The sequence below is a fragment of the Trachemys scripta genome, chromosome 2 (assembly GCF_013100865.1).
Source record: "Trachemys scripta elegans isolate TJP31775 chromosome 2, CAS_Tse_1.0, whole genome shotgun sequence".
NCBI classification, from domain to species: Eukaryota; Metazoa; Chordata; order Testudines; family Emydidae; genus Trachemys; species Trachemys scripta.
In genome coordinates, this window is record NC_048299.1 from 43,265,448 (window position 1) to 43,288,369 (window position 22,922).

Genomic DNA, 22,922 nt, shown 5'->3' on the forward strand with positions numbered 1-22,922 from the left:
AGGCTTGAATGTTTTGTTCAAACACGGGGGGGAGGGGCGGTTGTATAGATGCCAATATGAATTTGTATATAGTTGTGTGAAACAAGACATCCATGGATCACCACACCCACCATCACAGATCCAATAACTACCCGAAACACATCAAGAAATCTGTTATATACAGCCAGGCACTCAGATACCAGAGCATATGTTCCAAGGTATAAATCTTAACACACTTAAAACTGCCTTCACCGAACAAGGACACTTCACCAGAGAAGTAGATTGCATCATGGAACAGGCCATCCAAATACCCCAAGAAAACCTGCTTTAATACAGTAATAAAACCCCTCTGACCACACACCCCTAGTTGTCACCTACCATCCCACACTGGAATCCATATGGGTATCATCAAACAATTAGAACCCATGCTCGATGGGGACCCAATCATGAAAGAAATCTTTCCTGAACCTGCTTTTCTGGCTTTCAGACAACCCCTCAACCTCTCCAAGCTCATCAGCAGAAGCAAGCTCCCCACAGACCAGGACACCAACTCAGACCAGCACCAGACCCTGCCAGAACAACAGATGCAAAACCTATAGACATATCATACAGCGGAGATCAACACCACTCCTTTCAAGATCCATAGGTCCTACACATGCCTAGCACAACATGTGATGTGCCTCCTCCAGTGCACTAAATGCCCCAATAGCAATTATATGGGTGAAACCAGACAATCACTATGCTCTCGAATGAACTCACACAGAAAAATGATAAAGACAAAAACACCACATCACCTGTGTATGACCGTTTTTCACAAAGCAATCACTCTATATCTGACCCTTCCATCCTCATCCTCAAAGGAAACCTGCACAACACCTTCAAAAGCCTGGGAGTTTAAATTCATAACTTTGCTAGACACTAAGCCCTGGTCTACACTACGAGTTTAGGTTGAATTTAGCAGTGTCAGATCAATTTAGCCCTGCACCCATCCACACGACAAAGCCATTTTTGTCGACTTAAAGGGCTCCTAAAATCGATTTCTGTACTCCTCCCTGACGAGTGGATTAGCGCTGAAATCGATCCTGCTGCGTCGAATTTGGGGTACCGTGGACGCAATTTGACGGTATTGGCCTCCGGGAGCTATCCCAGAGTGTTCCATTGTGACCACTCTGGACAGCACTCTCAACTCAGATGCACTGGCCAGATAGACAGGAAAAGCCCCACAAACTTTTGAATTTCATTTCCTGTTTGGTCAGCGAAGCGAGCTGATCAGCACAGGTGACCATGCAGAGGTCATCAGCACAGGTGACCATGGAGTCCCAGAATCGCAAAAGAGCTTCAACATGGACAGAATGGGAGGTACTGGATCTGATCACTGTATGGGGAGACGAAGCCCCGTGTGCTATCCGAACTCCGTTCCAAAAGACGAAATGCCGGAATATTTGAAAAAATCTCCAAGGGCATGAAGGAAAGAGGTTATAACAGGGACCCGCAGCAGTGCCACGTGAGACCTACCAAAGAACCAGAGAGGCAAATGGCAACTCCAGGTCAGAGCCCCAGACATGCCGCTTCTATGATGAGCTGCATGCCATTCTAGGGGGTGCCCCTACAACTACCCCACCCCTGTGCTTCCCTCCTCCCCCACTCCTCCCGGGCTACCTTGGCAGTTATCCCCTCATTTGTGTGATGAATTAATAAAGAATCCATGAATTTGAAACAACAATGACTTTATTGCCTCTGCAAGCAGAGATCAAAGGGGGGAGGGGAGGGCGGTTGGCTTACAGGGAAGTAGAGTGAACCAAGGGGGCGGGATTTCATCAAGGAGAAACAAACAGAACTTTCACACCGTAGCCTGGCCAGGCATGAAACTGGTTTTCAAAGCTTCTCTGATGCACAGCGTGCCCTGCTGTGCTCTTCTAACCGCCCTGGTGTCTGGCTGCGCGTAATCAGCGGCCAGGCGATTTGCCTCAACATCCTTCCCCGCCATAAACATCTCCCCCTTACTCTCACAGATATTGTGGAGCACACAGCAAGCAGTAATAGCGATGGGAATATTGGTTTCGCTGAGGTCTAACCGAGTTAGTAAACTGCGCCAGCGAGCTTTTAAATGTCCAAAGGCACATTCTACCACCATTCTGCACTTGCTCAGCCTATAGTTGAACTGCTCCTTACTACTGTCCAGGCTTCATGAGCCATGGGAACCAGGGGTAGGCTGGGGTAGGTGTGACCGCGTGGTGCTGCCGACTGGGAGAGCAGCCTGAAGCAGAAGCCTCCAGTTGGCATGATATTCCAGGCAGGACTGAATCTCCATTAGACAAAACTTAAAGAAGAGAATGACCTGGAGTCACTCCCATTTTTGTCCAGGCACCCCCAACCAAGCTCACCAAGGCTGGCCAGGAGCACCCATGTCTGCCCAGGTGCCCCCGACCAACCTAACCGAGGTTGGCCAGGAGCACCCACAGGATGACGACGATGGCTAGCAGTCGTATTGCACTGTCTGCCGTCCGCAAGGCACTGCAGACTGTGTAGTACTGCAGTACTGCGTCCATCAGCAGCATCCAGGAGACATACAGTGACAGTGAGCTGAGCAGGCTCCATGCTTGCCGTGGTATGTCGTCTGCACGGATAACCCAGTTAAAAAGGCGAGAAACGATTTTTTGCCGTTGCTTTCATGGAGGGAGGGAGGGGGGCCTGACGACATGTACCCAGAACCACCCGCGATAATGTTTTTGCCCCATCAGGCATTGGGAACTCAACCCAGAATTCCAATGGGCAGCAGAGACTGCGGGAACTGTGGGATAGCTACCACAGTGCAATGCTCCGAAAGTCGACGCTAGCCTCAGTACTGGGGACGCACACCGCCGACTTAATGCACTTAGTGGGGACACACACAATTGACTGTATCAAATCGATTTCTAAAAAATTGACTTCTATTAAATTGACCTAATTTCCTAACTCATGGACTGAATAGAGACACTGGATTTATGGCTTATTAGAACAATCTGTAACCCACTAACCCCTCCCCCCCAGCTTTTCTTTTCTACCCCTGTGACTGGAGAAGTGTTGATAGGCCATTTTATCTTGAATGGTCCCCTGAAATGTGTTAACTACTTCTGCTAAACAATGTTTCACCTTGTATTTAGCTGGGTATGTCTACACAGCCATGCAAGCCTAGGATTAGCGGGACTTGAGTCAGCTGACCTATGTCAGGGAACCCTGGACTTGAGCATCTACACAGCATTTTAACCGTAGGTTAAGGATTTTCTGACTGGTGCTCAAACCTCGGGCTCTGGCACCTGCACTACAGTGCACAGACCTGAGTCAAAGAAACCCTATCCCAGAGAGCCAAGTAATCCTCCCCCTCCCCCCATTGTTGGCTCTCTACAAATGTGCTGCACTGTAGGAAAACTCTACTGCCCACCCTGTTTCCTAGTTGTGATGGTGCTAATGGTGGGAGCACCTGAGTACATAAACTGCATAATTAGCTCCTTTCATGGCTGTCTCATTAGAATGACTGCAGTTTGAGAAGGCTGAACTACCATCTAATCTGAGAAATGGGCTCTCCACTGTGAGGCAGAGTCACATTGGCAGGTAAATGCCGAGGTGCACCTGTTCGGAGGATAATTAGGACATCAGTTTCCAGGGCTTTCAAACTATTCAAATGAAACTTAGCAATTCTTAATTTTTAAAATGGGATGTTTAATGAAGGTGTTTTTGTTTGATTGTTAGTTTATTTTTGTCTGTTTGTTTTGAAATTTGATATAAAATGTAGGTTTCAGAGGAAAAACACACACACACCCCAGCCTAGCTGCTGCCGGCTGTGGAGCAGTGAAGTGCATCCCCAGGGGTTGGGGTGCAGTGTGCTTCCACACACCCCTGGGGATTCTTATCCCTGCCCCTGCCGCACCCCGGGATCCAAGGATAAGAGATCCCTGGGAGGCTGTGGGGAAGCTTTGGGGCTGGCTCCCACTCATCACCCTCACAGTGCACACAGCCAGGGCACCTCTACATATGCAGTCCCAGGGAGGACACGGAGGGCTTGGGGGAGCAAGATCTAGAGAGCATAGTGGGGACCGAGTGCCACCCTGCAGGGAGGGAAAGCAGCAGAGCTCCTGGTTCAGCACAGCTGGAAGAGGAATGACCCTCAATATCCTAGCAGCCGGGAGCCGCCTCCCACCTGTCAGCTTTTCTCCCTGCTCCGGGAAATCTCTGTGCAGCAGCGAGGAGGAGCTGGAGCCACCACAGCAGGAGGCTGCAGGGAGGTTTTGAGGCTGGCTCCCACTCACCACGCTGAGAGTGCAGGCTGCGCAGGTGCCCCTGCACATGCAGCCCCAGGGAGGGCGGTGCCAGGGGGGCAAAGAGTGGAGCAGGGACCAAGCAACTGCCCTGCAGGGAGGGGGAAAATCCAGGATGTTGGAAGTCTTCCTCCCCAAGCCATGCTGAGCCAGGAACTCTGCCACTCCCTCTCCCTGCAGAGCAGCTGCTTGGTTTCCACTCCACTCTCTGGCCCTGGCTCCCAGGCCCCACTGACCTCCTGGGGCTGCAAGTGCAGGGGCCCCGGGGCTGCATGCACCAAAAACTGGCTGACGAGGAAGCGGCTCTCTTTGCAAAACACTTCATCTGACCGGTCTCCATTGAAAACCCTGCAGGCTCTCTCAGAGTGTGCTTGCAGACCAGTGTTCAGCAGACAATGTGTTAACACAGACCTGAGGGTTTGCAAAGGAATGTGTGGTTTCCATTTGCAATAGAGTGCAATAGACTGCACCACTGATTGTCCACGTAGAGAAGACTAAGGAAGGTGCCCCAGGGAACTCTGGGATACATCCAGAGGACTTCCAGGACCCAAATCAAGCTGAGGCCACATCTACATAGGAAAGCAATAGTGCTTGGACCCTAGCACTATGTTAAGCTGTGACCCTAAGTCACAGCTTAACATGGACTAAGACCCTCCAGCCCTGCAGGGTCCTGGTACCCTAGGTTTGAGGCCAAGGTTAACACAATTGGTGTGTGGATGCCGGGGGGGGGGGTTAGGCTTGAGCCCACACATGAGCCCCAGCTTATATTGCTATGTAGAAATACACTCAGAATACATTTCCAAGACCTCAATAAGAACTCTGTGTAAGCCCAAAACTTGTCTCTCTCACCAGTAGAAGTTGGTCCAATAAAAGATATTACCTCACTCACCTGATCTCTCTAATATCCTGAGACCAACACAGCTACAACCACAGTGCATATACTGAACACTGAAGTCAGTTGTATTCACAAAGGACTAGATTATCCCCATTTAAAGTCTCCCTAGAATCACAGCCCCAGATGCTTCTCTCTGGGAGTGACTGGGAATGGAGGGGTGTGTATAGGCAGAGACCTCCACCAATAGAGGCCCAGCTTGACAAAGCTTTAAGGCCCAGCTTGACAAAGCCCTGGCTGGGATGATTTAGTTGGGGTTGGTCCTGCTTTGAGCAGGGGGTTGGACTAGATGACCTCCTGAGGTCTCTTCCAACTCTAATCGTCTATGATTTGGCTCTCCATATCATTAGGCACTGGCCAGCTCTGATCTGCTGGTCAGTTGCACGGGGAGAAAGGAAGGAAGGGGAGATTGCTACACTCAGTGGTGGATTAGCCACTTGATCAACAGGGTCTGTGCCCAGGGGCCCCAGCCAATTGGGAGGCCCCCACCGGAAAAATGGGTGCTCCATGCCCTGACCCTGCTTCCCAGCAGGAGCGCTGGCTGTGCGGGAGAAGCCCCCGCGCTCCAACCCAGCTCCCGGCAGGAGTGTCGGGGGGGGAGGGCACTTGCTCTGGTCCAGGGCCCCACAAACCCCTACTCTGCCCATGAAATGAGGTATCACACAATTCTCCCACTAGTACACCAGGGAGCCCTGGAACGCACTGTGCCTCTGGGGCTCCTCCTGAGGCAATGCTGCTTTAACAACTCCCATTTTACTTTGGGCTACACTTATTTGTTACATTTTACATCTAGACCTGGGTTCTATTTCTGGTTCAGACTCTGGCCTGCCGGGTGGCTCTGGTCACTTCACCTCTGCGAAACAGTTCCCACATTTGTAAAATGGGACTACATTGTACTTATCTCATTTGTAAAGCACTTGGAACTCTATAGATGTAAGTGGTTTATTGAGAGCTAGTTATTATTGTTGATTAAAGCAAGACCCACTGAATTAATAAAATCAATGAAGTGAAATCAAAGCCAAGGAGTGAAATGCCTCTGAAAGGGGTTCAGTAGTCTCTGCCAAAGGGGAAAAGGGCAGGCTGATCTAAACTCTTTTTGACAGTCTGGGGGAAGAGAGAAAAAGTCAATTTATTACCTAACTTTGAGAGATGTGGAATGCTGAAGCTTGTAAAGTGTCCTAAAGAATCTGAATCGTTTTGATGGATTGATCACTAAATCCAAATTTCCTAAAGCAGGGAAAATATTGTCCATTTGAGAGAGTTGTGTGCTCTTTTGGCAAGAATAGAGAAATAAAATAAATAAAAAAGTAAAACCATTCACTTCATGATGAAAACACTGAGAAGATTAAATAATTCTCAGAGGATGGATGAATAATAATAAAACCTGATTCATCTGAGTTAATCTCGTTGGGGCAAAACAAACTAATCTACACCATAAGCAAAGATTGTACATGCTGTAATATGTTAAAATCTAAATTAATCCTATTTATTGGGTGATAATATGCACTGTTCTTGGGGAATTTGCCTCATTTATTACGTTAAAATAATTTGGCTCTTCTAATGGAGAGTGCTTGACTCCATTTACCCTATTTCCACAACCTACAATGGCATGGAGTCATTACATACAAATTGGGATTATTTTTATCTAGTTTCACATTTCACTTCATGCTATTGGACTCTTGTTAATTTTCTTTCCATGCACCAACTGGTGTCACTTCTCTTGTGCTAAACTTTTAACATATCTGTGGTGGTAAGAAGGCAAGTTTTCTTGCTCCATATCACTGAAGGCTGCTTTTATTTTATATAGCAGCTATCTCCCACACATACTACACATGATATTATTATTAAAACATATTGATATAATACCTTACTTTTAAAAAATCAGTTGCAACATTATGCATATTCTATACAGTCAAAGTTTCATTTATGAGTCCTTGGTTTTTGCTCATCCAGTGGATGTAATTTTGCTGCTATCTTCTGTTGAAATGCTTGGTCATGTTCCCACGGCATTGCTGCCCAAATCACAAAATACAGAAAAATACTTTTATCTAATTTCTTGCCATTATAGTGACCTTGGCTACCACTTGTAGCAGCAGTACATTTATAATTTTAGAAAGGGAAGCACCTAGAACCCCCGACGGTGCGGGGGTGGGCGGGGGGGAAGGGAAATTGTGCCAGGTACCTAACTCACACATAATAAAAAGACAGTTCTGGCCTCAAAGAGCTGAAACATTTGCATTAAGAAGTGTGATTTTTAATTTGACATCATCCCTTGAGCAATCCCTTTCTCTTTAGCCCACCCTTCAGAGAATATTAGATAGACAGGAAAGACACTACATGTTCTAAATAGCATTCGTTATTACCTTCCTAGCTAATTGCCACGCTGATTTGCACTTGTGTTTAAGGAGGATTGTGTTATATTTGTCCTTCAGAGAAAAGAAAGTCAAAAGCATATCTAACAGGCTTGAAGTCTCCATAAAACAGCAGGTCTGCATTTCAATAATATTCCTTCTCAAGCTCCATTCATTTGTATTACTATATTGTGAAATCTATGCAAGAGACCATCTGCCTTGGACAAACTCCTGTCTTAGGACATTTCCACCCAAGGCTCGCCCTGTGTTCTTGTTACAGTTATGCTCCACCTCTATTAGATGATCATCACTGTTCAACAAACTTTGTGTTGGCCCCTTGAGTGGCCACTTAAGACAGATTTCACTGTATCTGTTCTTTCATAAGATCATCATGTCTATATCTACACTATCAAACTTACAGCGGCACAGCTATACCGATACAGCTGTGCTGCTGTTAGGTCGCTCATGTACCCACTCTATGCCAACGGGAGAGAGCTCTCCCATCGACATAATTAAACCACTTCCAACGAGTAGCAGTAGCTATGTTGGCAGGAGAGTGTCTCCCGCCGACACAGTGCTGTCCACACCGGCGCTTCTATCAATGTAACTTATGTCGCTAAGAGGGGTGGTTTTTTTACACCCCAGAGTGACATAAGTTATACCAACAAAAGTGCTAGTGTAGATCCAGCCTAAAACATCCCTTTATTACCTGTCAGTGTTGCACAAGCAAGGAACAGAGAAACCTCAGTGGATCAGCTGATCTTTGGCTATATGACCAAGATCTGTCTAGAAAATTGTTGTTAGCCCAATAGTTTTGTGGCAGATACTTGTTTCAGCAAGAGCAAAAGGGATGCTCAGGGAAGTGGTATATCTGTATTGGTTGTATCTGACCTGAACTGTGGGAGGTCTCCCACTCCAAAAGCAAATTCATTTGAGCAAGTCCATCTTGTATGAGTCCTAGTGTAGTGCACAGGCTGGCCCATGAGATCTCTGATTTGCTCTTTGAATTTTTAATTGAGGCCTTGTCTATAATTAAAAGTAGTCGAGGTTTCTCTAGTGGAGATGTAGATTATACCTGCAAAAGAGCTGTTTTACCACTATAGCTTAAGTCAGTTCCCTGAATCGAATAAGCTATAACAGCAAAATAATTGTTGACAGTATTACTGCATCTGCTTTAGCTGGCATAACTGTCTGTAAGGGGTGTGATTTTTTACACTCCTAACCACCATAGCTTTAACTAGCAACACTTTTAAGTGTAGACCAAGCCTGAGATCTTAGCCAACCTGATGTGGGATTCACCAAAGCTTCTTGCCTAGGGTGATTTTAGCACAATGTAGATGACAGCATTAGCCCAAGATCTCATGGCTACCCTGCCAAAGATGGAGCTGTCCCAGGTGGCTTCTGGCTCACTGAATAAACATGGTCACATATTGGATGTTGTTTTGGGTCTGGAATTGGAGATTTATGGTTGGGGAGGTGAAGGATTATTCCCTAATCATTCTCAGGTTATAGCCATCTTTCAAATGGAGGTCAAAGTTCACCTCTCCCTTTTTTGTGATAGGGTACCAATTTTACAGGCCCAGTTGGTTTCAGAGCTCTCAAAAGCACATGATACCCAATCACTGGAACACTCCTGATGGCCTAGTAGGATATTCTAGCCATCTTTGGTCCTTGACTACAGACATGATGCCTCCTAAATAAATAAATGACCTTTCCTTTCTGCCAAATCACTTTGGGTATATTATAGAAGGCTAGTAAGAGATGTTGAAATGATCATGGCATAAGAACTTCTGAAGTCCTATTCCATGACTGTGGTCAAAGTAAAGTTGTTTGTTTTGTTTTGTTTGTTTTAATGTGTCAGTCTAGCTATTAATATATCTGAGTTAACCTTTTTATTATACATGTCTTGACATTATCTATTGCAGTAAGTTAAGCCAAGGTAACCAGAAAATCTTTAAATCGAACCAATAGGAATTATAGATGTCCCAAAAGGCCAGGAATTATTTTTTGTGAAACCTCATTGAATTAATTTTCATTCTGTAAAATCAGGGGTAATTCAAATCTACTTTCCATTTTATTTGGTGCACCAAAGGTCAGGAGGTCTGGGTGTTGCATAAAAGATTTCAGTATAGTCCCATCTCTTTATGGGGTAAGCAACAGTGGTTTTATTTCTGCAATATCTCATCAATTACATTTTGGGGGTTCAAAACCAAACCTATGGCTGTTTTTATTGAGCCAATATCCTAGCTCCATATTACTGAACTACAAGGGGATTCAGGGTAAAAGGTTCTGGCTTTGGCCCATTACTAAAAATGATTTTACTGTATATTTTCACGAACATAAAAGCTGACATCTACTGCCTCCCACCCACCTTCACATAGAACTTGGGTGCACCATATTAAAGTATCATTGCTAAGGCATCATAAAGTAATTATATTAAATACTGTTGAGGTTTGGAGACAGGATTCCCTGATGTTCTTCTTGTTTTGACAACTGATCTTTGCAGCACCTGTGTTTAAGATTAAATGCTCTAATTAAATCAGCATTTTGGAATTGCCCTCTGGGGCTGCAAAACAATCAGCAAATTATTTTTTTCCCATCAGCAGCAATGGGGTTGTTGGGTGAGGAGGAGCAATATTAAAAATTGTTGGGTGGCCTTTTTTGCTAAAAACCCTGATTTTAGCACCAGTTGGAAAAACTTGGTTAGGTTCTGATGTTTAGTTCTGCGGGTTTTCATCCCAGTTTATTGACAGTATTGCCAACAAAACAGACGTTGTGCAAGAACTTTTCTCACAGGTACTTCTATGGTTCTGGTTCAGAGACCCTCATTATTCAGTTCTAATTCTGTTATGTTACAGTTCTTGGCCACCCTCTGGGCAATTTTGAGATTTTTCCCAAACATTGCAACACTTAGAGGTTCATTGTTGATTGGAGACCTACATTATAGAGTTCAGCAGAAAATAGACTATCCCTAGCATGAGAACTGTTCTGGAACAGCCTTCCAAGGGGAGCAGTGAGGCAAAAAACCTAATTGGCTTCAAGACTGAGCTTGATAAGCTTATGAAGAGGATGGTATGATGAGACTGCTTACAACGGCATAGAGCTGACCTGTGACTGCTAACAATAAATATCTCCAATGGCTGGTGATGGGACACCAGAGGGGGTGGGGGCTCTGAGTTGCTGCAGAGAATTCTTTCACAGGTGTCTGGCTGGTGAGTCTTGCCCACATGCTGAGGGTCTAATTGATCACTGTATAGGGACAGCATATTGCCTTGGGTCAGATTGGCATAGACCCTGGGGGGGGTTTGCCTTCCTCTGCAGCATGGGACATGGGTCACTTGCAGGTTTAAACTAGTGTAAATAGGGAGGTCTCTGTAACTTGAAGTCTTTAAATCATGATTTGAGGACTTCAGTAACTCAGCCAGAGGTTATGGTCTATTGCAGGCATGGGTGGGTGAGATTCTGTAGCCTGCAATGTTCAGGAGGTCAGACTAGATGATCATGATGGCCCCTTCTGACCTTAAAGTCCATGAGGAGGAATGTATTTCGTTTCCAGAATAACCTGACTGGTCCACTTCCTGTCTTGAGCAAATAATAGAGCCCAAAGATACTTTCATTAACTATAATGACATTAAATTGACCTGATTTGATTTAACACTTCTGTAAGAGGCTTTCATATCTTATTGTAGCAGAGTGATATTTAAACATTAGTCATCTTTGAGCCTGAAAGCATTAACAATCCTCTTCTCTTTGGCCTAGTTGCAGGTTCATTATAGTCAATTATTTTCTCTTAGACCTTTATTCAGAAAATCATCCCTACTGAGGAAAGCACTTGAGCATATGATTAACTTTAAACATGTGCTTAAGTCTCATTGAAGTCAATGCTGAAAGTAAAGCATGTGCTTAAATTCTTTCCTGAATCAGGGTCTTAGATCCACCTCCAGAGTGAAATGGGCTGTTGCTTTCTGATCACTGTTAAAAAAAATATAGGGGCCGATTCTGGTGTAAATTAGGAGTAACTTCATTGAAGTTAACAAGCCCCATTCACCATTGCCTTGTACACTAATTTACACTAAAGCAAAATGGGTGTAAAACATTATATTGGAATAGTACAGTTTATACTCCCTTTGCTTTCATGTAATCTTGCATAAAAGACTACTCATGGTGCAGGGCCACCCAGGGTTACAAATGTTTTCAGTGCTTTCCAAGCAGCAGTGTGTCCCCCTGACCCGTTCCCACCCACTCCACCCTAGAAGTTGGTGCCCAAGGTGAATACCCTGATCACCTGCCCCTAAGGTGAGTGCAGGGGCCACTGTGAATAGCGTCCAGTAGCATTACACCAGTGCAAAACCAAAGTGAGAGCAAAAGCAGGCCTCTAACTTTTTTAATATTTTCAGTTACTATTAGGTTGACTGTGCAAATTACCCATTGTAAGGTATTGTGTGGAGCCATGCTTCACCAGGCATGCCAGGCTGTGCAGAGGCTGCAAGCTGCCACAACACTCCTTTGTGGGTGCTGCTTATTCCTCTTTGTATACCCAGCCAGCTGTAGTAGTCAGTGCCTGGGCAGATGGGTGTGAAGCCACAGCCCAGACTCCTTCTTGGCCTTCCCTTCCCCTTTGGTCTATTCGACATTGGTGAGGCCTCATCTGGAGTACTGTGTCCAGTTTTGGGCCCCACATTACAGCAAGGATGTGGAAAAATTGGAAAGAGTCCAGCGGAGGGCAACAAAAATTAGTAGGGGGCTGGAACACACGCCTTATGAGGAGAGGCTGAGGGAACTGGGATTGTTTAGTCTGGAGAAGAGAAGAATGAGGGGGGATTTGATAGCTGCTTTCAACTACCCGAAAGGGGGTTCCAAAGAGGACGGATCTAGACTGTTCTCAGTGATACCTGATGACAGAACAAGGAGCAATGGTCTCAAGTTGCAGTGGGGGAGGTTTAGGTTGGATATTAGAAAAAACTTTTTCACTAGGAGGGTGGTGAAGCACTGGAATGGGTTACCTAGGGAGGTGGTGGAATCTCCTTCCTAGAGGTTTTTAAGGTCAGGCTTGACAAAGCCCTGGCTGGGATGATTTAGTTGGGAATTGGTCCTGCTTTGAGCAGGGGGGGCTAGACTAGATGACCTCCTGAGGTCCCTTCCAACCCTGATATTCTATGATTGTGTTTCCCTGGGGACTAAGGAGGGAGTGCCTTTATACTCCCCTGGGCACAGGGACTGAAATTCTACCTGTCTGTCATGGGCTGTATACACCCCATGCTGGCCCAACAACCAAGAGGGTTAATGCAGGTACTGATGACCAGTGCTGACTGGCAGCCTCACAGCAGCTGGGACAATAAGAGAGCTGGGAAGCCGAGAAGCTGGGTGGCTGTCAGAGGAACAAGCAGGCTGAAGAAGGGAACTTTGGCTAGCAAACTACTGAGAAGCTACTCAGAGACAGCACCCTGAGAAGGGACAACCAGCCCAACAGGCTGAAAAGCTACATCAGCCAGGGGAAATAGGAAGGAGCTCAGGGCCCAGACGGCGTTATTGAGTCCTGATTCTGATTGCCTGGCTGATGGACCCTGAGCTGGAACCCAGGGGAGTGGGCAGGCTTGGGTACCCCTATTGTAAGGTCTGAGTAATAGTACCCACCATCTGGGTCTGGGTAATAGTATCCACCATCACCAGATAGAGAAACAGATCTTAAGATGTTTACAGAAAACATTGTTTGATAGCATTCTGTCTGGCAAGGAACACTTATCAACAGTTGTGATTGTGAAATGTATACTACTTTATCGTTTTGCCTTTACAGTCCCTACTTCTCAATTGTTTTTCTATATGTTTTCTGTCTGGTTGTCAAGGGTCAGACCCACAATCATGCCTGCGCACCCCCAGGCAGGGCTGCGCGGTCAAGTGGTCAGAGTCAATAGCTGCCCCCAGGCTCGGGGCTGCGTGGCATAGTGGCCAGAGTCAGTCACTGTCAGGATGGGCCGCCACCTCAGAGGAGGCAGCGACGGCCAGGATAGGGGGACCCGGGCCTTCCCTCTCCACCGGGTCCCAACCCAGGGCCCTGTCAGTGGCGGGGTTGCCTGACACCAGCTCGGCAGGGATCCAGCTGAAACACGCTGAGCTAGCCTCCGATCGTTCAACCAACTCCCCGCAAAGACTCCCTGGGTTACTTCCTACCTGCTTCTCTGAATCTCGTGGTTTCCTAGTTTCCTCAGTTAATTCGCCCTCAGATGCATCCAGTGCCTGGGGGTTGAGGGTTGCTGTCAGCTGGCTGGCCTCCAGTTGTGAAGTGCCTGCAGCCCTTCAGCAGGGGGCCAGCAGCACACCTCCTTCCCCTACAGCAGTCCCCCAGACTGAGGCAGGTTGCTCCCTCTTATACTGGTGTTGTACTCTGAGCATGTCTGGTAGTGCTGTGGGAGTGTGGCTTCCTCAGCCCACAGTGAGAGGTTAACCCCCGCAGTCCCAGTGCGGAACATGCGTGCCCCATCACACTGGTTCTTTGATTGTTTCTGTCTGTTGCATAACTAATTTTGCAAGTTTTAAATCAATTAAGTTGGTAGGGTTAAAGAATTGTTTCATAATCGGCTAGCATTGGTGAAAAATACTGTCTTCTAGCACTTTAGTTTAAAATGACTGGTTAAGGCAGTGTTTCCCAAACTTGGGATATCTCATAGACTTTAAGGTCAGAAGGGACCATTATGATCATCTGGTCTGACCCCCTGCATGCTGCAGGCTACAAAACCGTCCCTACCCCTTCCCTGGACTCTGCTGTTGAATTCCCGAATCCTGTGTTTTAGTGACTTCAATTGGCAGAGACCCTCCTGCTAGTGATCCCTGCCCCATGCTGCGGAGGAAGGCGAAAAACCTCCAGAGGCTCAGCCAATCTACCCTGGAGGAAAATTCCTTCCCAACCCCAAATATGGCGATCAGTAAGACCCCGAGCATGTAGGCAAGAGTCTCTAGCCTGACCCCTGTTAGCCATTATACTATTTACCTACCATTGCTTGGTATTCCTTGGCTACTATGTTTTACCATTAAACCATTCCCTCCATAAACTTATCTAACTTAATCTTAAAACCAGACAGGTCCGTCGCCCCCACCGTTTCCCTCGGAAGGCCGTTCCAATATGTCACCCCTCTGATGGTCAGAAACCTTCGTCTAATTTCAAGCCTGAACTTCCCCACGGCCAGTTTATATCCATTCGTTCTCGTGTCCACATTAGTACTAAGCTGGAATAATTCCTCTCCCTCCCTTGTATTTATCCCTCTGATATATTTAAAGATAGCAATCATATCCCCCCTCAGCCTTCGCTTTGTCAGACTAAACAACCCAAGCTCCTCTAGTCTCCTTTCATACGACAGGTTTTCCATTCCTCTGATCATCCTAGTCGCCCTTCTCTGCACCCGTTCCAGTTTGAGTTCATCTTTTTTAAACATGGGAGACCAGAACTGCACACAGTACTCCAAATGAGGTCTCACCAGTGCCTTATACAACGGAAGCAGGACCTCCTTATCCCTACTAGATATACTCTAGATATACTCTCCTGCTCCCTTCTCCTGGGGCCCCATCCACACCACTGCTCCGGGCTCCCTTTGAATTGGGAGGATATAGGAGGCACCCATACAGCCCACACTGCCGTATCCCCACCCACTAGAGCCAGCCTCTGGGTCTGCCCCACCCTTCCCCCCCACTATGGCTCCCTTGGCATTATTTTTCCTCTGCTTAAAAAAACGCTGCGAGACGTTAGCTAAAAAATATCTCCCGGACGTATTTCAAAGCATCATCCTCGTCGTCCTCCGTGTCTGTCCTGCTAGCACAGCCCAAAGCATCTGGCTGACCGTGGGGCCCGGGGCCTGGCCTGGGGGTGCTGGCCCCGCCACTGCTTGCTGGACTCCATCGAGGCTCCATCGGCGTTTGCTGGCCTTCCTGCTCCCCTTCGGTTTCAGATGGAACGTTCACCTCCATTTCCTTGTATTTACAATTCTCAGCCGCTTGTGTAGGGAAAGCCCCTGGTGGGGCACTGGCGGTTTGTCCGCAGGTTTGGCCAATCGCAGCTCTCAGTGGCCGCAGTTCGCTACTCCAGGCCAATGGGAGCTGCGGGAAACAGCGGCCAGTACATCCCTCGGCCTGCGCCGCTTCCAGCAGCTCCCATTGGCCTGGAGCAGCGAACTGTGGCCAGTGGGAGTCGCGATCGGCCAGACCTGTGGACGCGGCAGGTAAACAAACCAGCCAGGCCTGCCAGGCTTTCCCTACACAAGCGGCGTCCCAAGTTTGGGAAACACTGGGTTAAGGTATAGCTAATCAGGATTCAAGTTTAACTATCTAAACCGGGGTCCAAAAGGAAATTCTTTGGAACCTAACCCCAGGACACAGCCCCAAGATCAGCGCTTCGAGACCTCAACACCCTGACAACCACATTGTACAAAAGCTGGAGGAGCCTGCACGATCTGATCCTGACTGGTCACCAGGAAAAGTTTGCCTGCCTTATTGGGAGTGGTGAGCATTGTATGCTTAGCATGTGTATTCTGGTTTGCTAATTGTTAATAAATAGAGGTTAAGAATATTACTGTGTAAGGCTCTTTCACTGCTAAAAGGCCCCACAAACCCACAGAAGATTACACCCTGAGCCCTAGGAACTAGGTACAGGTAGGTGCCTTTCACCTGGAGCCCAAGGAACGGGGAAAGGGTAGGGATGTCTAAATTAACCAGGTTACACCTAGAGACCACAGAAGGGTAAAGGTGGGGTGCCCTAGAGTGTGTGGGTAACACTATCAACCTCCTGAAGAGTCTTTAGAACTGAGGGTGTTTCCAGACTCCCCTGGGCACCAGGACCAGCTGACCCTGCCAGGAATTACGGAGAAAACCCACACACACCTCAGCAAGACTTGGGCAAGAGGGACTGACCACCCCACCAGATGGAGTGAACTCTGGTGCAATGCTCTGCCTGGCCAGAAGAGGCACTGTAGCATTGACATCACCCCACACCGTCCCTTACACAAGACTCCCATTAGAGGGGCAGGCTCCTTATTCTAATCCTCGAGTGCACACCCACATAAATGCCAGGCAGATAATGGCTCTGTATCTTTTTCCTAAATATATTCTAAGCAGGGATAGGAAGAGTGCCCAGACATCCTCATTTACTTGAATTAGAACTTTTCCTTTAAACTGGGACAGTGTCCCAGCTGGTTTTACTGAAAATGAGTTGGGTTTCAGTAAAACTTCAGGGACATTTGCTCACCCTTTAGTGCTTTCAGGCATCCCTCTGTGCCCTGCACCCTCTGGCTCTTATTTGTGATCATCTGAGAGGCACTAAATCAGATTTGCTGCTGCTGCTGCTGCAACCATGCCAGTGCTGATGGGGAAGAACAGACCCTCAGATATCATGGAGATGAGTGTTATAAAATCTAGACATACAGATCAGCCTATCAGTCTTGAGTCACCTTGGTCTCAACAGGAAGCAGCTCTTCAGGCCTTTGATGCCCTGGCAGTGAGCAGGTTTACTGCCCAAGCTCGTCTCAATCCTGGAAAGGGGAGGGAGGAGAGCATCTTGTGGGGGGAAAGGAGGAAAGGATAGCTGAGGGAGGGGAGGAAAATGGGGAGGAAAAACTTGTGGAGCCAGAAGATGTGGGAAGGTGGAGAATAATACTGTGGCAGGAGGAAGGTGGCTTAGGTGGAGTAGAAAAGAAGTCTGTGGAGAGAGCTAAGTGGGAGCAGAGATAAAAAGTTCTGTGGGAAAAGACTCCAGGGGACCAGAAAAAAGACTTAGCCATCCCCCTATAAGAGGGGAAAGGAGAAGAAACCTGGGGAAAGGGTCAAGGGGAAAAAGATCTGTTGGGTGGGAGCTGAGGATGAAGTTTTTAAAACAAAAACCTATTAAATTCTCACTGTCTGTACACAGTACATATATCTTCTACAGCTAAAAATAGTTAACAGACATGAACTGAACACATGCAGAGCTGGTAGATATGCCCAATTGAGTGAATCAGTTTATATATTTTAATCCTTATTAATAAACAGGTTTATCCTCCAAAGGGTCTCTCATTTCTTCAGCTTTTCAACGATTTAGCAACCAAGGATCCTGCAGACCCACTGTGCTTAGAAGGGGGCTCCGATTTTTATTTCTAACAAGGTTTCCAGCAGATTTTGAATGTCATCCAAGTATTCTATTTGCACATTACCCTCTTTTACACTGAACACATCCCAGGGCTAAATTATGTTTCCTGAGAGCTAGGGAAGTGAAACGAGAGAGAGCCTTCAGCTCCTGTACTGTGGAGGGAGGCATCATTCTTGTGCATGGACTGCTGGACAGCTGCATTTGCTACACAATAAAAAATATGGAGCGATTGTGCAAAGGTGGGGTACTTATGGCTACATTTTTGTCTTGACAGACTGTGATGGGATGTACCAGGCCTTTATGGCCCCCTACTGGAGGCCTCAGTGCTCTGCTGCATCCCATCCCAGGAAACAGTTATCTATGAAGAAAAGAGCAGCCATTTTGGAAACCAGTGAGACCCCTGAAACAGGGACCAACTACTGCCATACCTGTTTGCTATACAAGAAGTGCAGCAAGTTTCAATGGGATTTTCTCCCTTTGAAGATTTCCTCCCTTTGGCTGGCAGAGACAGGGAATTCTCAGTTTACTGAAAGAAACATGCGAAGAACATCTTTTCTTCTCCCAAAACATGCTACAATACATTATGCAGATGTGTGAACGCCTAGACTGCATGTCATGGTTTGCTCAAGAGAATCTGGAATGGGCTCAACAAACTCAGACCCTATACTATAATAAAGGGGCTTCTGAAAGAATTTTCCACCCAGGGGACCAGGTCCTATTATTACTGCTCAGCACTGAGAGAAAGCTTTGGGCCAGAACTCTTATGAGGTCCTACAAAGGATTGGGGAAGTGGACTATGAAATCCATTGCCCCAACAAGAAAAAGGGGGAAAAAAATATCCTGTGAACCTACTGAAGCTGTGGAGAGCTCAGGAAGGCCTATTCATAGACCCTCAAGATCTACCTGATTACTTGAGGCCTGAATTACAGTCTCCCACAGGCCCTGCGGATGTACCTATAGAGGTGAACTTTTCCCCATGTCTGCAACGGCAGGCCAGGAACTTACTGCAGTATTTCAGCACTATGTTTTTCTCACTGCTGGATCAACCTACTGGATTCTAGAGAAGTTGCAAGGGGCTGTGGATTAAGCCGTTTGGGCAATATTAGAACTCGGGTCATTAAGTAATCCAAAAGTCCTTGCTGCAGTCCAGTCATGCTGGTGTCTAAGCCAGATGGTACAACCCAATTTTGTGTGGATTTTCGAAGGCTGAATGCAGTTTCACAGCTCAGCACCTACCCCATGTCCCGAGTCAATAAGTTCCCAGACCGACTTGGGAAAGCTAACTACATTACAATGCTAGATTTGACAAAAGGGTATTGGCAAATACCTCTTACTCTCTTATCCAAGAGAAAAGACAGCATTTACCACGCTGCTAGGGTTGTTTACAACCATGCCCTTTGGTTTGCATGGAGCCCCAGCCACCTTTCAACGCCTCATGGACCACACACTTTGTCACCATCAACAGTTTGCAGCAGCCTGTCTTTATAATGTGGTGAACTTCAGCCCAGATTGGCAATGACATCTTGTCCATGCAACATTGGTACTGCAGTCACTGGGAGAAGTTGCGTTCATGGCAAATTCTGAGAAATGCAAATTTGGTACATGGGAGACCAAATATCTCATGGGAAATGGGAAAATGCATCGTCTTCAGGGTAAAACAGAGGCCCTGAGGAGAACCCTAATTCCAAAGACCAAAAAACAAGTGTGGGCCTTTCTAGGGCTAGCGAGTTATTACCGTTGCTTCATCCTCCATTTCACAAGAGGTCCATTAATGGACCTCCTGAAGACATCAGCACCAAAAATGGTGCAGTGGATTCTGGAATATTAAAATGCATTTTAAAGAATAAAGGACACCTTGGAACAGCAACCTGTGCTTCGATGCTCAGACTTTTCATTTCCATTTATCTCACACATAGATGCATCTAAAGTTGGCTTAGGGGGTGTACTTTCACAAAACTTCCAAGCAGTAGAACAACCAGTACTGTTTAAGCACGAAACTCCAGCAAGAAGAGAGCCTAGACATACAGTGGCACTAGTGGTTCTGCGAGATTACTCGCTAAGAACTTAGGGTGAGCTGATCACAGATGACACCTCCTTTAAAGTGGATGAAGGCAATGAAAAATATCAAACCCTGCATTACGTGACAGTAACTGGCATTGCAGCCCCATGATTTCATGATATGATACCGGCCGGGATGCCAATATGGGAATGCAGACTTTTTCTCCTGACGTGGAAGAGATATTTTCCCCCAGACAAGACTGACACCCTGATCCCTCTCTTCAGGCTGAGAAGGAAACCTCTGTTTCAATCCTGGAGAGGGAATTTAACCCAGAAAGCTGTTTGTTTATAACTGGCCCTCAAAGGCAAGGAACTGTTTTTATCTTTTGAGTTTGTTATACTCTGAAAGGGGCTTTGGACTGCATGGCATGGCTGAGGACCAAGACACAGAAGACCCACAGAGGCAGGCTGAGAGCCTACAGGTGGTACTGGTACCCAAAAAGAATGGCAGCACTGCAACAGATCAACAAGGGGGCACTCCAGAGTTGAGGACAACCCACTGCTCAGACACACTCCAAAAAAGTTAAGTTTGCACAATTGGGTTCAATAAACCAACCAATTGTCATCATTACAGAGCAGCGGAGTGTCTAAAATAAGTCACTGAGGGTCAGACTCCACCACCCTTACTCTTGCTGAGTAGTAATTTATTCTGTGAGTAGTCCCATGGAAACAATGAGGCTACCTGTGCAGTAAGATACCACTCCATGTGAAAAACAGTGGCTGAACCTGAACCTAAATCTGCATGTTCCCATGATCTTCTAATACAGGATGCAGTCTCATAGACAATAAATGTGATTAGTGAAATGTCACTCTTTTTAATTAATCTTATTTTAGAACTAGTAGAACATGTATTCATTCCCAACCACAGGAAGTTCTTAGGGCATTATCAATGGCAAAACTGCTAATGAGTTCAGGGGGACAGACTGGAACCTAATGGAACATAATTCATATGGTTATTTTGTATAAATCTATCCTAAAATAAATATCCTTTTCTGACAGTTGAGCTGTTTCCTTTTCACTAAGACAGGGGAAATACTTCTTAGATATACAGTCTTTACAGTTGCCTATATTTTGGACCTGTGCCAGCATAATGGATGTGTTTCAATAATGTTTTGTGATAAAATTCCTTATTTGTACATAATGGGAGGAATTTTGTCTCATTCTTGTATGTCAAGATGTACAGATCCTCAGTGTGATTACTAACATTTCTGATCCAAGAGGATATGTAAATTCTGCAACTACTTACTAGGGAATTGTGTTAGGAGCCAAAATTGAAACCAGTGGGTCACACCACGTACTTTAAAATGTAAAATTAAATACATACTTGTTGTCCTGATGGAAAGTGCTAGATAGACAGCTGTGCAGAGTGAAGTGCTCTATCCACAGAACCAGCACAGTACATCAGAGATTGTGAAGGTACTTCTTCCTGCTACGCAAACCTATATGTCTCAGCATTGACCTGGTAAGAGTTCTGATTCTGTCTCCAGCCCATTCATTCCTTGGCTTCTCCAGTAAGATTACCAATAAGCAGGTCCAGTAGGATGGTAGCTTCAGTGCTGTGGATCTGGGTCGATTAGGTCAACTAAGACCACCAAGCAGCCTTCAGATTGATAATAAAAGCCATTCCTATCTGCTGATCCGGATATAAAAGCCCTATTCCTTTTCCTATTCCCTGGACTAACCAACTGCTTGGGATGTTCTTTTTAAAGACTTTTTAAAGACCAGAAATTCCTTTAAAGCATCCAGATTCCTGGACTCGTGGACATTTTCTACCCCAAACATTAGATGCCATTATAGGAAGTTTTCAATCAATTACTCAGGGAAACATGCAAAATCCATTCATTTAGGAATACAGTACTGATTATTCAGAGGATATAATGGTGATGTATACAAATGTGCAGGTATATGCAGATAGATAGATGTGTGATGTGGCATAAAGATTTTATCAACTTGAATTTGCCACATTACTCACAAGTGTGTATCCAAGAATGAGTTATGCAGGTCAACTTAGAAGAGTGTTGATTAAACCTTTGTATTAGAGCTGGTCAGAAAACCGGGTTATTTTCTGCTAAAAGTTTTGACTTTTTGGTGAAAAATTGATTCCTGAAATATTGCAGATGAAAACTGAAATATATTGATTCCAGAATGCTGCTACAGTGTCTCATGATAATTGTATTTTGGGAACTTCATGCTCCTATTCTTTTCTATTGGGTGACCCCTCTCATCAGACTACATCTCCCAGGATGCACCCCATACTCTCCTCTTGGTGAGTGGCTATGATATGTCATAGGAATCTAATAATATATCAAGAGATATGAAGTCTGGCTAGAGAGCCCAGACAATAGAGAAAAATGGGGACATGAGACAACTGAACTAAAACTCTCACGAAGCATCAGACAGGCATATCCAAATCAAAATATTTGGGTTTTCAGCAGAAAACTGACAACTTTTTGGGGTTTAAACATTCATTTTTTGATGGAAAAATAAATTTTTCTCAAAAGACTTTCATGAAAATAAATAATTGTCAAAATTCCAATTTTCCATTGAAAAACAGTTTTGATGGGAAATTTTCCTCCAGTCCTATTTATCCAAAACCACCATATGTATATGCTATGTGTGTGACAGAAAAGAAAAACAGAACTTTCAAGGGTTTTCTTAGAAAACTTTTAATAATTTTACTGGGAATAGCCCTTCCAGGATTAACACCAAGTGTTGAGTCTCTTTGGGAAGCTAGAAAACCTCCTTTACCAATCATATAAATCTCCTATTTCTACTCTAGCAGGGCTGTGAAATAATAGGTGATGTTTTTAGATATAGAAAAGCTCCCAAGAGTGTATCTTCCCCATTATCCACCTTGACTAGGTGTAATTTTGGGATGGGACAGAGGATTGCAACATTTGGGGAGCAAAGAAGTGAAAAGGATTTTTTTTTAAATTAAGTTTGAAGTGGCTCAGAGGATAAGAATATTAGAATAAGTCCTAGGACATGGATTTGCATTCAGATATTATTTCTCCTATTTGTTTAAAGTAAATGAATAGCAAAGACAGGAGATACTATGGAAGCCAATAGTAAATCTACTATCTAACTCTTGTCTGAAAATAATGGCTCAGTAGTAGGAGCCGATTTGGTGGTGTGCTAGCAAGTTGTTGGTTTCCACCAAAAACTGAAAGACCTGTGTCTGGGTCCAGACAAGGTCACAGAGGTTAGTGGAAGCACTGCTTGTAATGGACACAAAGCGTTCA